A 16,556-nucleotide genomic window follows, 5' to 3' on the forward strand; every position below is an offset into this window, starting at 1 on the left:
TAAAAAGCATCCCTGCGTGTCAACAATATGCTAGAACACTTGCGGGAAAAATGCAGAAGGCGGTTGTCCTTGGGTCGCTCCGTGTTCTTAGGGTCCACGTGGTTATGGCTGAAATTTTACCGCGATTTCTCTGGAAGCGGGTGCAATTTTTCAGATTAGCACGAGCTCCCGGCGAAATTCTGCGGTTGTTCTTATGACAAATTTTTAATTATATATATGCAATTAACATGACGGGACCAACTTTTTTTTCATTTAAGGTTTTAACCACGATGAGACTCATTTTGTAATTTGAACTTTTAATATGTTGTTCTTGAGGTCTTCAGAATACATATAAAACATTTTTTAAATGAAAAATTTATAATAAATATTATTTACGGTTGCCTAAAAAATGCTATTTTCACTGTTTTCAAAGACTAATAACAACCCCAATAATATATATCTGATACTGAAATTTTGAGAATATTTTCTTTAAAGGTTAAAGATTGTATTTTTTGAAAAAGCAGATTAAGAATAGGTATAATTAAACGTCCTACAATGAAAATAAATCTAAGTAAATTTCTGAAATTTGACAGGTCTACGACTTAAGCTGTTTAATTTTCGGGGCAGAGCGCTCATCAGCCCTGCCATAAAAATTAATCACAGTGGGTCGTGGCACCATAAAGTCTAGAAACTTTCGTGGCCGGCGTCTATAGGTATATTTTTCTTTTTCGGGGACGCTAACTAATCCTGTTAAAGAGTCATATCAATGAAAAGAGCTGAGGTTGCATTTTTACAATCGACTCTTTACTTGTCGAAAGTTTCAGCTTTTGCAATAACTAACTTCAAAGATGATGCTCCACCTCTAAATATTGTTTAAAATAAAAAATAATAATCTGGCTTTTACAATCGTATAAACTACAGTTATTTGCCTTTCGCTACTAAGAAACCCAAAAGCGTTTTTTTTGCTGGTTATCCTAATATATGTATATGTATATATAATTATGTGTATATACCCAAGTGCGAAGTCACATACGGCTCAGCATTGATCCATAGTCGGCAAAAATATTGCCGAAGCTCGGCTGCCATTATCGCGCCATTGCCGAATAGATAACTATGGCCTTGACTTTGCAGCCAAGGCCTGGCTGCCATTGTCGGCCCAACACTGGATACTAATACCGGACCAACTTGGATGTCGGAGTTAATTCAAAAACTAATAAAAAATCATTGAATTTTTCTTCGGACGCATCTGCTTTATCCATCCATCATTATACGACTGCATATCGTTTGAAGATTATTAATAATTTCAAGAATTTTAAATTGCATTCAAACATTTTGGTTAATTTTAACGACTACTGCTATAGTCGAAGAATATGACAAAAAAGGTATTTAAAAAATATATATTAATTGATTGGGAGTACATTGAATATAAATAACTATCGCCTATCAGTTGGGTGTGCTAACCACTGCGCTAAACCGACAAGTTGAAACTCTATGAAAAACCATCCTCATAAGCTACAGTTCAGAAAAGTTAATGAACCAAATTTTAAGCTCTATTTTTCTAATTATTTATTATTATGCGACGTTATGTAAATGTAAAATATATGAACTGTTAACAGGAATGTCAATAATAATTTTTAAATAAATAACTTCAATCGATTACAATTTTTCTTCGCGTAATATTTCGTTTTTGTCCGTTGTAGACTACTTTACAACTTTTTGCAATTACAGGAAATGTAATTTTTCGTAAACATTGGAAAATGTTAATGACAGAACTTAAACAATTTCATCGTGTACTTTGACAATTTGTCATTACATTTTTTTATTTTTCATGTAAGATTTGCTTTTTAGGTGCTAAAAGTGTGACTTGGCCATATAAAGTGTCGATGCTGGGCCAAGCATCGGTGGAGAATCGGTAAATATGAATAGCCAATATAGGCTGCCAGCACTGCCTCAAAATTGGGCTGATTTAAATAAAACATGGTTTGCCGTCATAAAAGTGACACTTGGCCCAGTAATGTGCCGTCACTGGGCCAGACTTTGGCTGATCCTCGTGAACCATGGTTCCCCGTACTAAAAGTGAGACTTGGCGCATTAAAGTGCCGATATTAAGCCTAGCGTCGGTGGAGGATCGGAAAATATAATGTACCTGAAGTTGCAAACGTTCAAATGAACACTATATTTTTACCCATTTCTATTTTACCCATAATTATGGCTCAACTTTAAGCCGATTTAAATCAAACATGGTTTGCCGTGGTAAGTGACACTTGACCCAGTAATGTGCTGTCACTGGGCCAGACTTTTACTGATCCTCGTGAAACATGGTTCCCCGTACTAAAAGTGAGACTTGGCGCAAAAAAGTGCCGATGCTGAACCAAGCACGGTAAATTATCGGCAAATCTAAATAGCCAATATAGACTGCCAGAACATTTTGAACATGTAAGATGCCAAATTGTACAATATTTTGAATAATATTCTATTTCAAGCTACAAGCTCTCAAAAGTTTACTGCAGGAAAATTATACTGCTTCAAATAGAATTTTCTTCATGTATATACAATTAAGTATTGCTCAATATCGGAAACTGATCATTTGAAATTTAAATTTTTTAGTATTTATCTTTGAAATTGTATAAATTCTATTGATTTTCCTTTTCCTAAGATAGAAAAAAATTTGTTTGCTTAAAAATCAGATAGATAATCGACTTAAATCTCTAAAATGACAATCGTGCAAAATGTGAAAAGCTCTTAATATTAACTGCTTTGCAAATGAAACACTTTCTACAAGTGTTTCGATTAACGTTTTTCAAAACACTTAATATTCATATATTGACTGGAGAAATGGTATATCAGAGTGCATATATTCGTAAACCGTTTACCATAAATTCGACATTTTACGTCATAAAATACCTGAACTGACAAGATTAAAAACAAAGGAAATAAATAAGTATTTTATGGTACATATGTACCTAAATACCGTAACGAATAAAATGACCAACATTCATTTTATATACATGAACATTTTCTAGGATTTTGGTAAAATCAAGATCCGCAGTAGCAAATCACTCTAGAAATATATTGCGTATATATATATATATATATTGCAAAAATTTTCGATCCCTTAAATAGTTTTTTAAATTTTACATATTTAGTGCAAAAAATTTTATTTCGGGGATAACAAAAATGGTAAAATTGTAAAAACTTTCTTAATATATATCGGCAATTCCATGTCAATCGGGCCACCTAAATACCTCGGAAACGGGTTTTTTTCTCACAAAACTTGGCACAGATTATGTTTAACATGTGTACTTTCATCTCAAATTTTTCCAGAATTCCTTTTTCTTTTGTTTAAAAATGGCAGACCAAAATATCTCAAAAAACGTAGTTTTTTACATGCTCTCCAGATATACCATTTTTAAGGTGAAAAAACAATGATTAACTCGATATTATTGTTCAATTTGATATTTTTTGTGTTGCTGCAAATAAATTAACTAATAAAATTTTAAATTACAAAATGGCGGATTTAAAATAGCGTCGCAAAAATAAATTTATTGATTTGTATGTAGTGTTAGTTTTAATATCGTGATATCGTTTTAATGTTTGTATTAAAAACCTATTTTCAATAATAATAATTATTATTGAGTTAAAAATATCAAAAGGGAGTTCAATATAGCGGATAAAAAAATCTTGTATAATAACAAGGCCAACGCCAACTCAGTCTTTTAAACTCTTCTGTGACCATAAGATTTTTTAGCCACGCACTACATAAACCAGATATAGATTTAAGGGTTTCAGGCATCACTGATTTCATATTTTCCATTACTTTTCCAAAATTAATTTGTTTAAACAATTTTTTTAAACAAATTTTTGCGTTATTAACTAATTTTGGGGTTACTTAAGGGGGTTTGAGTACGCTTAATCCTAACATGCAATTAGTTTTGCAACATTATTTTTCTTAAAAAATTTTTTAAAACAAATTATTGCATAAAAAACATTGATGGCATAAACATTGTCAGAATTAGATTCTATATCAAAAATGACGTACGATATACCAAACTAATTTTAAAAAACTAATCGCATGTTTGGATTAAGCGTACTCAAAAACCCATTAAATAATTGATGTCGTATTTGTATTTTCTTTGCCTTCCGTATGAACATAAACAGTGTTTTTAAATGTTCAAAATTAATTAGTTATTAATTTATTTATTAAAAAGCGTAATTGAAGATATAAAAGAACTATTTCGTATGTAATTTTTGCCATTTAATCTGATTCTGGTATCTGTTTTGCAAAATTAGTTAATAGCACAATAATTTGTTTAAATAAATTGCTTAAACAAATAAATTTTGCAAATTGAATAATAATCTCGGGTTAATCATTGTTTTTTCACCTTAAAAAATGGTATATCTGGAGAGCATGTAAAAAACCACGTTTTTTGAAATATTTTGGTCCGCCATTTTGAAACAAAAGAAAAAGTAATTCTGAAAAAATTTGAGATGAAAGTACACATGTTAAAAATAATCTGTGCCAAATTTGGTTAGAAAACGCAGGATTTCGCCGGGAGCGGGTGCTAATCAGAAAAATTGCACCCGCTCCCAGCGAAATCACGGTAAAATTTCAGACATATCCACGTCTCACGACCGTGAGATAGGTGGTTACAGGCTGCAACGGAATCAATACGCCGATCCGGCAAAAGTTTCGTGCGCCCTGAGAACACGGAGTGATCCAAGGACTACCGCCTTCTGCATTTTTCCCGCAAGTGTTTTAGCATATTGTTGACACGCAGGGATGCTTTTCAGGCTATTAACGGGTGAAAGCTTAGCACCTCCAGGAGCGCGGATGATAAGGACGATTAGTTTAACAGATTATTCCGGGTACAATCATTGCAACTCCCTTATAAGGTCTCTATACCTCTCTTTCTTTTCATTCTCCTTGGCTATGATGTTTTTGTCAGCTGTTACCGAAAATTCGATTACGAACATGGTTCGCTTCTTGAAGTCAAGAAGAACCATGTCTGGCCTCGAGCGTGTAACAGTAACAATTGTCGAGAATATAAAGTTCCAGTATGTAAGGCATTTTCTATTCTCGACAATTGACTCGATTTCCCTAGGAGCATTTAGAGGGCTGTCTTCAGAAAAGTGATTGGCCTGTAATTCTTCGGGCCAGCTAAGTTACCTATTTTCGGCAGGAGTATTGTGCGCTCTTCCACCAACCACTCCGGAATCGGCTCTTCCGACTTTAAATATCAGGTGAAAATACGGGCCAAATTCTGATGGGTTGAAGGAAACTTCTTTCACCAGAAGGTTTTGATACAATCAGGTCCCGGTGCGGAATAGTTCTTCATCCCTCTTAATACTTTTTTCACCTCCTCGGTAATGATGGGTGGAAATTCTTCATCAGGTGTTATGAGGGCATCACACAGCTCCTTGAACCTATTTATATTTTCTGAGTCTTCATCCAGTCTATGTTGCACTTCGTAGACTTCTCTCCAAAATACTTCGACCTCCTCTGGTTTGGGCGGGTGGCCTGATGGTCAGCAGCTTTGACTTTTTAAGTGTGTGATAACGGATCCGGAATTCGCGCGCGAACTTTCGAACCTTGGCGGTAAAATTCCTGCCAGACGTGATGTAGTCAATCACACACTGAATGCGGGACGCATGCTGTCTTGTCCAGCCTATCTTTATGGCATGTAGATGCATTCGTCTTTTGGTCTTATGATGAACCATTGGTTTTGTTTTACGATTCGCATCCGCCAAAGCTCTCGCTGCATTATACACACAATAATTGATAGCCTAGAGGTCGGGTTCTTCGAAAAAATGTCCACGAAACTCGTCATCCATTTCAGCCAGATCTTTAGGCTTGAGAGAAACCTTGGTGTTGATGTTTCTCCGAGTCATAAAGCATCGCTCTTCCTCTATTCGATGCCTGCCCGCGGTTGGTCTTACTGTCGCCTCTCTTTCTCTGTCACTAGCTTGTTCTAACTGTGGTAGAGTAGGCGTTCCGCTTACATAGCTCCTTTTTCTGAGTAGTTCGGCATGGTTTCGCAGACGTTGTTACGAAAAGTGCGATAGCTCCGGGTGTTTCTCGCACCACAGAGCATGCAACCGTGCCATGTAACCCCGTTCCTAAGAGTCCACCGATCCATCGCATTGAATCCATTTTTATTTGCTCCCCCAGCTCTAGAGTGGGCTCTATGTTTGGTGTTGTCATTATTGTTCCCACGAAAAGCTAAGGAAAGGGGTTCGGCCATCCTGGTAGCGCCGCGCATGCAAGGATAAGGCTGTGTACTCTGAGAGGTCGCCCAGTGTCCCAGAGTCACCGTTCTAGACACCGCACCCAAATGCCATTCAGCTTTCGGCACGGTTTTCACACCTCCGCTTGGGGGTTAGTTCCTTCGGGACCACCCCTGGAAAATTGTCCGCGACTGCCTATTTATTTTTGTCATTTTGTTTGGTGGCTTTGTCATAGGCCCTTCAATTTGATTCTAATGGAATCAAAACCGAACCGAATGGTTGCAATACCGGTAAGCATGGGTGAAAAAATTAATTTTTTTACAATGCTATGATAACCACTATGATAAAAGAAAGAGATAAATTTGAGTAATTAATTATTTTAAAAAAAGTTATTCTTTCTATTATTTTAGAAAAAATATCCAAAAGAAACATCACATCCTACAAAAAATATCTGCTATGAAAAAAGTCTTTCCAGCAGAAATGCATGAATTCGTGAAATCAAAGTAGGCCATGTAATTTAAAAATATGTATAGTAATAGAAAATTATATTAAGAAACTTTGTTTTCATAAAAGACCTTATATACATGTTTCAAACAATGTTTAAAAAGCTATTCAAGCCATTATAAAACTTAGGATTGAATGTATAAGCAAGATTATTTTGATAAAAAAATTGTTCGATCTGGAAAATTGATTTTATGATATATGGGTATGTAGCGCCGCCAGGCTATCTAATTTCTCAAATGACTTTCTAACGTTCTCTCTAAATATGAATCAGTGAAAAATTCACTGATTGAAATAGTAGTTAGACATTTTACTGATGAATCAGTGGTCTCGGACTCATTCTTTAATCAGTTTAGTAACACCAGAATAAATAATGTGAAGCATAACCTCTAATTTCTTAAGTTAAACGTTGATGCTACTCTTTTATTTCAGTAGCAAAATGAATTGCTTCATGAAATAAATTTTTTGATTATCGGGCTGTAAGCCTGCAGAATTAACTACAGGAAAATATATTCTAACTCGTATAGGAAGTACTTACTTGACGGGTGTGTGCATGACAGTCCAATCTTGGAATTAAAGTAATATTTGAGGTATGTGTCATTTAGAAGCATCGGAACTTTTCACATTTTTTAATATTTAATCATACTTATGGATTTTAAGTTTTCACTATGATTCTTTGATTGAATATACTAAAATATTATATTATTATGATTGCTAAGTTGACATGGTGCAGTGCTGCCAAAACTCAAAAGTGGTTATTGCACTGAATCAATAAGTAACCCTTCACTGATTGTCAGTGACCAATTTCCAGCTATTTCAATCAGTGAAATCTCACTGATTCAGATTCAGAGAGTTTATTTTTTAATGTTTACACTATAATATATTAAAAACAATTCACAAATATATTTATTACGAATACATTTTTGTTCAAATTACTTGGCCAACTTTGATTTGAAAAATGCATGCAACTGTTCTGGGCAGACTTTTTGCATAGCCCATAGTTTTGGGTGAGATATAAAATATATGATAAAATAAAAAATGAATATTGAAAGATACGTTCAAAGATATTTGATACAATTCATGAATCTGAAAAAAAGTATTTTCTATTAAAACTAAATATAACAAAGGCACATTTTTGTTTGCATGCCGGCACTTTAAATAGGTTCGACTCTTGTTTCATGCAAAATGGTGAATGGGACACGCGATAGGTCTAAAAAAAGAGGTTTTCATTCAAAGTAAACAAAGAACTGTGCGCTTGAATGTAGCTACTAACTTCTGCTGCTGAAGCTTTACTTTAAGTACAAAAATATAAATTATCCTAACATTAATTTTCTATAGATATATAGAATACATAAACAATAATAAATCAATAATTTCACTTTATACATAGAATAATACTTGATTCAATCAATTATCCACAAATACAAATTTTCAAATAGTACACTGAGAGACTTTTTGTTAGAATAGATGTAAAAAAGAAATGAGGATTTAGTATAATATCGTTCCAAAATAGAGAAAACGGAGGTTTTATGACACTTATTCTTATTTCAGTACCGAAATTTAATATTACCATACGAGTCATTAAAACACGAAGAAGGCAAAGTAGTATAAGCTCGAGTCGCGGTAGTGCTATATGCAGTACTGCGAACTCCCGCTATTGAGTACGTTTTTACCCCGAAAGTGAGAACGACGATATAAGCCCTTCTCCCTCACTACTCATTTTTACATTGAATGATTTCATCAAATTATTATTATTATAATTTTTTTTATTAAATTAAATTTAAGCGCTAAACCATCGTCGATGGCTTGATGCCATATTTTTGGCACAAATCATTATTTCTTTTGCCCATTTCGAGTTCTTGAAGGATCAAAAACTTTGTATGGTATGAAAGAGCATTCTTTTTCTTCGTCTGAAAACAAAAATCGACGTTACAAGTTATCATTGACATATTTTACTTTGTAAGGATTCTTTTTATGTATTCAGATTCTTCACATTTAAAACTCAGCAAAAAAAATCCATATGGTTTTACTATATGGATTTTTAGATTGAATATTTTTAATTCATAATCAAATATATTCTATACTTACGGTGGAATATTTTAGATTTGTGATGTCTTTCAACGTTTTTTCGCTCTATTCATTTGAATAATTTTAATAATAACGACTGAAATTGTCTCTACAACCTGTCAGGATGTAAACATTTGACGCGTCCACACACAAATGCACACACGTATTATCTATACAAATTTGAACACATTAAATAGTCGGAGAAGTGGGGTCCCCTCACGTGTTCTCAATATTGAGGGTGGGCTTGCACAAAATGTTCGCAGTACCACAAATCGAGTGTATTCTAAATACGAAATATTATGAATCTCCATTTCAAGAATTAACAGTATGAAAAAATGATATTCTTTTTACTGAGTTTATCAAAAAATAATTTGAATAAGAAAAGGTTATGATTAACAACATTTTAAATAAAAGTAAACTCTTTCTATTTTCAATTTATTCATTTACTCTGGGATTTAAAACGTTAGGAATTCTTTCTCCTGAAATGAATACATTAAGGTAATAAGATTTAATTCAATGAGTACAATTTATTAAATATTACATCTAAATACACTCAAATTTATTATACGGAGTTACTGAGATATCAAATTGTTAGTTGCCGGTTCCGGCAAGATTGTTGGTTGTCGACTGCTTTTTGTGAAGATCAAAATACGAAATAAAAGTGAATTACGTATACAGTCATGTAAACAACTGAAAATATAATTTTAAAGGTCAAAACTGATAAAAATTGTGCTTGTAAAAAGAAAAATCGAAATACTCGATACTCGAAAATGGTATATTTGAAATGAGTTTTTCTTCTGTTTATATTCTAAGAGTGATATAAAAAACAAGTGGGAATGCTGGATAGCAGTGAGGTTTTGAATGGGGGTGGGTGTCACCAAATGCAAACTCTCTCCAAAAAGCGGTATGGAATACCCCATATAAAAAGGTTATGTATAAAAAAAAAGGTACCAACAAAGAACTTACAATAACGGTGAAAATAAATTATTATAAAATAAATAATTCTTAAAGCCGAGAGTCTAGGTAAACAATAATTTACTCGATTAAATTACAGGAATTATGTACAATAGAATATAGAGGAGAGTACTCGAATATGAGATATTCTCGTAATATGAGATATCAGCTAAACAAAGAGACCCACTCTGTTGGTTCTATCACTAACTTGTAGCCCTTGAAGAAAGAGTAATTGCGTGGTATAGTCCATTTTGCATTGGGCTTCTAAAGATTATAGGCGAACTTTTTGTGAAATCGATGGTGGTCGAGTTCTTGGAAGGGAATTCTTTAAACCCTATTTATTATTCATTAAATATGTATTTAGCAGTAAAGTTTTCCTGGGGTGATGGGTATTGAATAACTAAGTAGGAAAATATCGATAGTGTTGAAGTTTTTCATTGTACAGGTCAGGCATAGTAAGTACATAGTTGCACGGTGTGTTTCTCATAATATAGGATACCTGTGGTTTTTGTAACACTGTGTCTGCGCGGGGGAAATTGGTTACAAAAGTGTTTGTGACTACTGCAAAAACTAAATATATCTAAATAGCAGTGAATTTATACTTCGGAAAAATAAAATGAAGTTTTTCATTAAAAATAATACTTTATTTTGAATTTTATTACCTATTTCCTGGTGTATCTCATATTATGAGAATAGTTTGACGAGTTTGGAAAAAGCACTTTTTTACATTTTTAGTATTTTCAGAATAAAAAAAATTTGTAATAAAATTTTTAATTTGAGCTTCTTATGACAAACTAAATTTTCTTTAAAATGACCTATATCACTTTTAAATTCAGTACATAGAATTCCGACAATCACGCCAAAACAGAGTTGGTATCTCATATTTGGATACTCTCCTCTATAAGAAATTATTTGTGACTAATAACAGGAATGCATTCTAGCCTCGCCACAAGACGTTGGCAAGAGTAAGGGGCCAAAACTATTTATGTGACCTTATATTATTAAATTGACCAATTACAAGGGTGCCTTCCCTCTCTCACGTGGCATTGGAAAAGGGGTAGGGGTGCGACCTTACATTATTTCTGTGACCAGTCACAGGGTTGTCTTCCCGCCCTCACGTGTCGTTGGAAAAGGGGTAAGGGTGCGACCTTAAATTAATTATTTGACCAGTCACAGTGGTGCATTTTCGCCCCCACGAGGCGTCAATAGTAATTCTTGAGTCGCAAACCGGCATTAATGTGTGATTTATGCATAGAACGTTTCGTTAAAAGCGTCAAAGGCCAAAAACTATCAAATTAAATCCTCAATTACATGGCCTTACTCTAAAATGCGTAAAAGTCCCTTTAGTGTGCTTGAAATATGCTTTTTACCGGTACAGATAGTGTATTTAAACTTCGTAAACAAAAAACGTAATTTTTTTAAGTTTTAACACTAAAAATTATATTTGCAGGTGTTTTCATGACCAGGTTTGTAATCAGCGCATCAACATACATCAGTATACGATTTTCAAAAAATTTTACAAAAAGGAAAAAAAGTCGGCCACGTGCAATCTTGTCGGCGCCGGCAACTAGCAATGTTGCCGGCGCCGGCAGGCTAGCCACTACGTGAAGAAAAATTCAATTTTTAAGATCTAACTTTTAAAACTTCTAATTTTTAGGGCTTGAATTTTGTATGTTTTAAATTGAAATCATAGAACTTAGAATATTTAAAATTAATAAATTTAAAACTAAATAAAATTAAAAAATTTTAAATTGTTAGATTTAAAACTGACTTTCAAGGCTTTCAAAATGAGATTTGGCAATTTTCAAAGATTTAATAGTGCAATTGCTCTTTCATTTTTAATATTTGAATTTTAGAGTAAAATATTGTGAGATTTGAAATTTTAAAATCCCCAAATTAAAAAAAAGTTTACAACAAATATTTTCAAATGCAAGCTTTTAAAGAAAAAGCCTTTAGTTATATGTCATACATTATAAAAATACGATATCATGTAGTATCAAGTGACATTCAAAGTGATTGGTAAAATTTTTTCGGCTAAAAACGCGATTTCTGTATTAAAAAATTATTCTCATTTTCACCGTTCAAAATTGAAAAATTTTAAAGATTTTAAAGTTTATTTATTCTAAAAAAAATAAAATAAAAAATGGTGTGTTTTCTAATTGGAAACTTCAAAAATGTATGCATTCAAACTTGAAGCGTTAAGATTTAAACGTTACAAATAATTAACTTTCAAATTATACATCACAGTTTTTTAAATTTAATCATTTTAATCTTAAGTGCAAAATAAATAAATGAATGAAAATCAAAAGCTTCATGTTAAAGAAAACTTTTTTTAAATATCAAACTATTGGTCACTAATAAACTGTCACATTGAGATGATGGAAAAAGCTGAGGAACAAAAAACACGCGAAAAGCGAGCGGAAACATAGAATCTTCAGTGTGGACAAAATGAATGAAAGTATATTATTATAGTTAATGAAGGCATATCGCAAAAGTACAGAAATTCAAATGCTGTTTTGTGGACGCCTTAAAAAGTCATATTTTTTTGGATTTCGCTATGTAAAAGCAAATTTCTTTCTACCTTGAACATTGAGCCTCTTGGGTAATCCTTAACGTAGAATCCTCTTGAAAAATTCAAATATCTGAAAGCACTAGCGTACAGAAACTCGAAACGTTAAACGAACTCGTCTCTTTCGATCACAGATCGAACAAAATGTACACGTGTTACTATCTCGCGATTCATGACACAAGGGACAAAAGAATTTAATTAGATGCAGAATTATTTATATTTTAGCTTCCATCAGATTGCGCATCTATTTCTGCATCCTGTTAATGTTAACAAATATCATCTGTTCTTTAATTTACGATAATAGCTCAACATACTATGAACGTATAAGGTTTAAATACTGATATTTTCTACCTTTCAGGAGAATTAAACTTTTTTTGTTTTCATTTACTCTTACAAATTTGATAAAATTGCTTAAGGAAATATAAATTAAAGTACTTAATGCATTTTTAAGACACAATGAGGTATTAATCAAGTTTAAATTCTACACAAAAAAATCTTCCAAATGATTCCCTTTTTAAAATTCGATAAAGACTCATACCATATTGACACTGAATTTATTTATATTGAGATGCAACGAACTTTTGAGAGAAAGTAAGCACTTTGGTCACGTGCTCGTATGAATCGGAGTGCACGAAACGAGCGTGAAGTCACCCCGAAGTCCGGATAGAAACTGAGTTGACAGTGCCACCCCACCATGTTCTTAGGGGGAGGACGCTTCAGTCATCCGACGCGCGACGTCGCTCCGCCTCTCAGTGGAAAACCACCCCCGATCCGAAAGTAGTTGCGAATTCCCCCAGGGACCGATTCCCACAGTTGTCTTCGGCGAGAACACTCGACTGACATCCGAAAACGAACGCAACTAAACTGAAGCTTGTACGCCCCAACACATACGAATCTTACTACTTCAACGATTGTATAATTGACGGTAACTTCGAACTAATCCCTGATCAATTAAGATTTTCAGATCGTTGTCTCATAAAGTGAGAAATAAGGCTTCTAAAAACTGAAATTCGAAAAAGTTTTTAAAATAAATATGATAGAACATAAGTAGTAGAAAAAGCACGATCGCGAATCGCACGTTCACGTACTTAGGTTTTTATTTCTTAACATTATAAATATTAACAATTTAAAAATCCAATAATACATAACAGAAGAAATTTATCAATGATAAAAGTTTATTACATTTTTTTAACAATTATATATAATAATCTACGATTTATTATTTATGTCCCCATTCAAGATCCTATATTTCGCTCGCTTTTCATACGTCTTTTTTCTCGCGACTTCTTCTTGGGTAAATGTACTAATTACTGCGGGTGTACCTATTACTGCGGTTTTCGCCTAATCAGAATAAGCCGAGTACAAATAATTTTGTTTACACCAAAAAATTCCTGCAAATTCATAAGAATTTACTCTAGGGTATAAAAGAAGCCAAAATATTTCTAAATTTGTTATGGATTCTTACGCAGGAAAAACTAGGGTTTCCATTAGAACCCATTTTTGATTCCAAAGGAGTTGCAACAAAAATGAACCCCAGTTCCTAAAAAGTAACTCAAAACGATAATCTCTAAATTTGAAATAATAAAAATTTCACTAACTGAATTAGTGATTGAATGATTCACTGCTGAAATAGTGATTTTTTGGCTTTTCACTACTGATTTAGTAGTCTTCTACTGTAAAAATAGTGATAATTTCACTATTTCCAATTATTGGATTTTATTTAGTGATATTATTTAGTAGTTTAATTCAATATTTAATTAGTGAAGTTGAGATCGAAACCGTGATCACGTGATCGCGGCTAATGGTGGACTCGCGCCAACCCGCGCAAATATGAGATACCAACTCTGGCGTGATTGTCGGAATTCTATGGACTGAATTTAAAAGTAATATAGGTCATTTTAGAGGAAATTTAGTTTGCCGTAAGGAGCTTAAATACAACATTTTATTAACATTTTTTTTTGTGCTGAAAATACAAAAAATGTAAAAAAGTTCTTTTTCCAAACTCGTCAAACTATTCTCATAATATGAGATACCCCAGGAAATAGGTAATAAAATGCAAACTAAGGTATTATTTTTAATGAAAAACTTCATTCTATTTTTCCGAAGTATAAATTTACTGCTATTTAGATATATTTAATTTTTGCAGTAGTCACAAACACTGACCTGTAAAATGAAAAACATCAACACTATCGATATTTTCCTACTTAGGTATTCAATCCCCACCACCCCAGGCAAACTTTACTGCTAAATACATATTTAGTGAATAATAAATAGGGTTTAAAGAATTCCCTTCCAAGAACTCGACCCTCACCGATTTCACAAAAAGTTCGCCTATAATCTTTAGAAGCCCAATGAAAAATGGACTATACCACGCAATTACTCTTTCTTCAGGGGCTACAAGTTAGTGATAGAAACAACAGAGTGGGTCTCTTAGTTTAGCTGATACCCCGCTATCTCATATTACGAGAATATCTCATGTTCGAGTAATCTCCTCTAATATTTTCCAGTTTATTATACTTTCGTGTACTTTCCCCGTGAATCGTGTCCTTATTATGTGGCGATATGTATATCGAGACGAAAACATTTGCTACAGGACATGAACGCTGTGCTCGTTTTGAGGTTATGAAATTCAGATTTCCATTCATTTCTATAGTAATACTTGGAAAGCTGATTTGAGATTTTTCTTTAGTAAGTACAGTATCAACATAAATTAATTTAATTTTTAAATATCCATTACAGTTTACTTCTATAACTTGTCTTGTAATATAGTTTACTATTGGGGTTATTGGTTGACCCCAGCAAATATATTATTTCACTGTGTAATTAGTGATTTTCCACTATTAAATAGTAGATACTTTACCTCTCAAAACCACTATTTGCGTAGTGAAATTTCACTAATTGATTTAGTAAAACATGTTCACTAATTGAATTAGTAGTTTTCCACTAATTCATAGTGACCTACTTCTCGCTAATTCAATTAGTGAAATTTCACTATCAAATAGTGAAATTTCACTAATTCAGATTTAGACGGTAAATAATTCTTATTTTTTTTATTATTACACCATTAGGCCATTTCCCTTTCCGGGTAGGCGTGACTCACTCGGTAGGGGAAAGGAGTAGTGTGTGGAAGGGATAGAGATTTTTCAAATTGATTCAGAATCCTCGTGCTATTTAAGTAAATAACACGTTCGTTCCGTAACACTGCTCCGACCCAGGTTGCTGATCAATCTCTCTAGCAACCACCCTAAGCGAAGAACCTCACGAAGTCGTTATGTAAGATTCCCCATTTGGGTCCATTAGTGGCCAAGGTCTTTTGTTTCAGGCGTCATTTACTCTACTGACACTCTTTTTATTAACTATTTGCCGCCATACTTTCCTGTCTTGGCATACTTCTCTAGCTTCTTTGATGTCCATGCATTTTTTCATGCAGGCTCTCGTATTTCTGTGACTTCTTATGTCTCTTCTAATTAGGGTCTGATTCACACATTCTAACCATTCTTTCCGCGGTCTACCTCTGGACACGCTGCCATTTACTTTACCTTGATACACTTTTTTCGTTAGTCGTTCATTTGGCATTCTCTCAACATGTCCGAACCATCTTAACCAATTTCTTTCCCATGTGTCTACTAACGTCTCTTCTGCACCACATTCTTTTAGAATTATCTCGTTACTTACTTTGTCCATCAGGGTTTTCCCGCATATTATGAGCATGAATCTCATGTCAATTGCGTTCATTTTACTCTTATCTTTTTCTTGATAAGTCCATGTCTCGCTACCGTATAGTACAGTCGGTACAAATATAGAATTATGTACGAGGGTAGTTCAATAAGTCCTTAGAATTAAGTATAAAAACAATTTTTTTTGTGTAAATTTTTTTTTTATTTTGCAACATAATCTCCTTGGAGCTCTATGCACTTGGTCAATCGCTTTTCAAGCTTTTTTAATCCTTCAGAAAAGTGCGTTTTCGGAAGTTCCACAAAATAAGCACTTACAGAGGCAATGACGTCTTCGTTGTCTGGAAATCTCTGTCCACCGAGCCATTTTTTCAAGTTTGGAAATAAGAAAAAGTCACTCGGGGCTAAATCTGGTGAATACGGTGGGTGTTCGACCAATTCGAATTTTAGTTCTTTAATTTTAGCCATTGAAACGAAGCATGTGCGAACTCGGGCGTTGTCGTGATGAAAGAGAATTTTTTTCTCGCCAAATGTGGTCGTTTTTTTTTAATTTCTTCTTTCAGCTGTTCTAATAATGATGCATAATA

At 33.5% G+C, this 16,556-nt stretch overlaps 1 protein-coding gene across 1 annotated transcript in view; it reads right to left on the reverse strand.

The window, feature by feature from the left end:
- LOC117169071 (lachesin-like) overlaps positions 1-12,639 on the reverse strand; it is a 388,598-nt gene extending 375,959 nt beyond the window's left edge. The window contains exon 1 of the mRNA XM_033355181.1: positions 12,308-12,639. The gene's annotated coding sequence lies outside the window, so the exon portion shown is untranslated. The remainder of the gene's footprint in view (positions 1-12,307) is intronic.
- Between the last annotated feature and the right edge of the window lie 3,917 nt (positions 12,640-16,556).

The sequence above is a fragment of the Belonocnema kinseyi genome, chromosome 3, assembly GCF_010883055.1.
Source record: "Belonocnema kinseyi isolate 2016_QV_RU_SX_M_011 chromosome 3, B_treatae_v1, whole genome shotgun sequence".
NCBI classification, from domain to species: Eukaryota; Metazoa; Arthropoda; class Insecta; order Hymenoptera; family Cynipidae; genus Belonocnema; species Belonocnema kinseyi.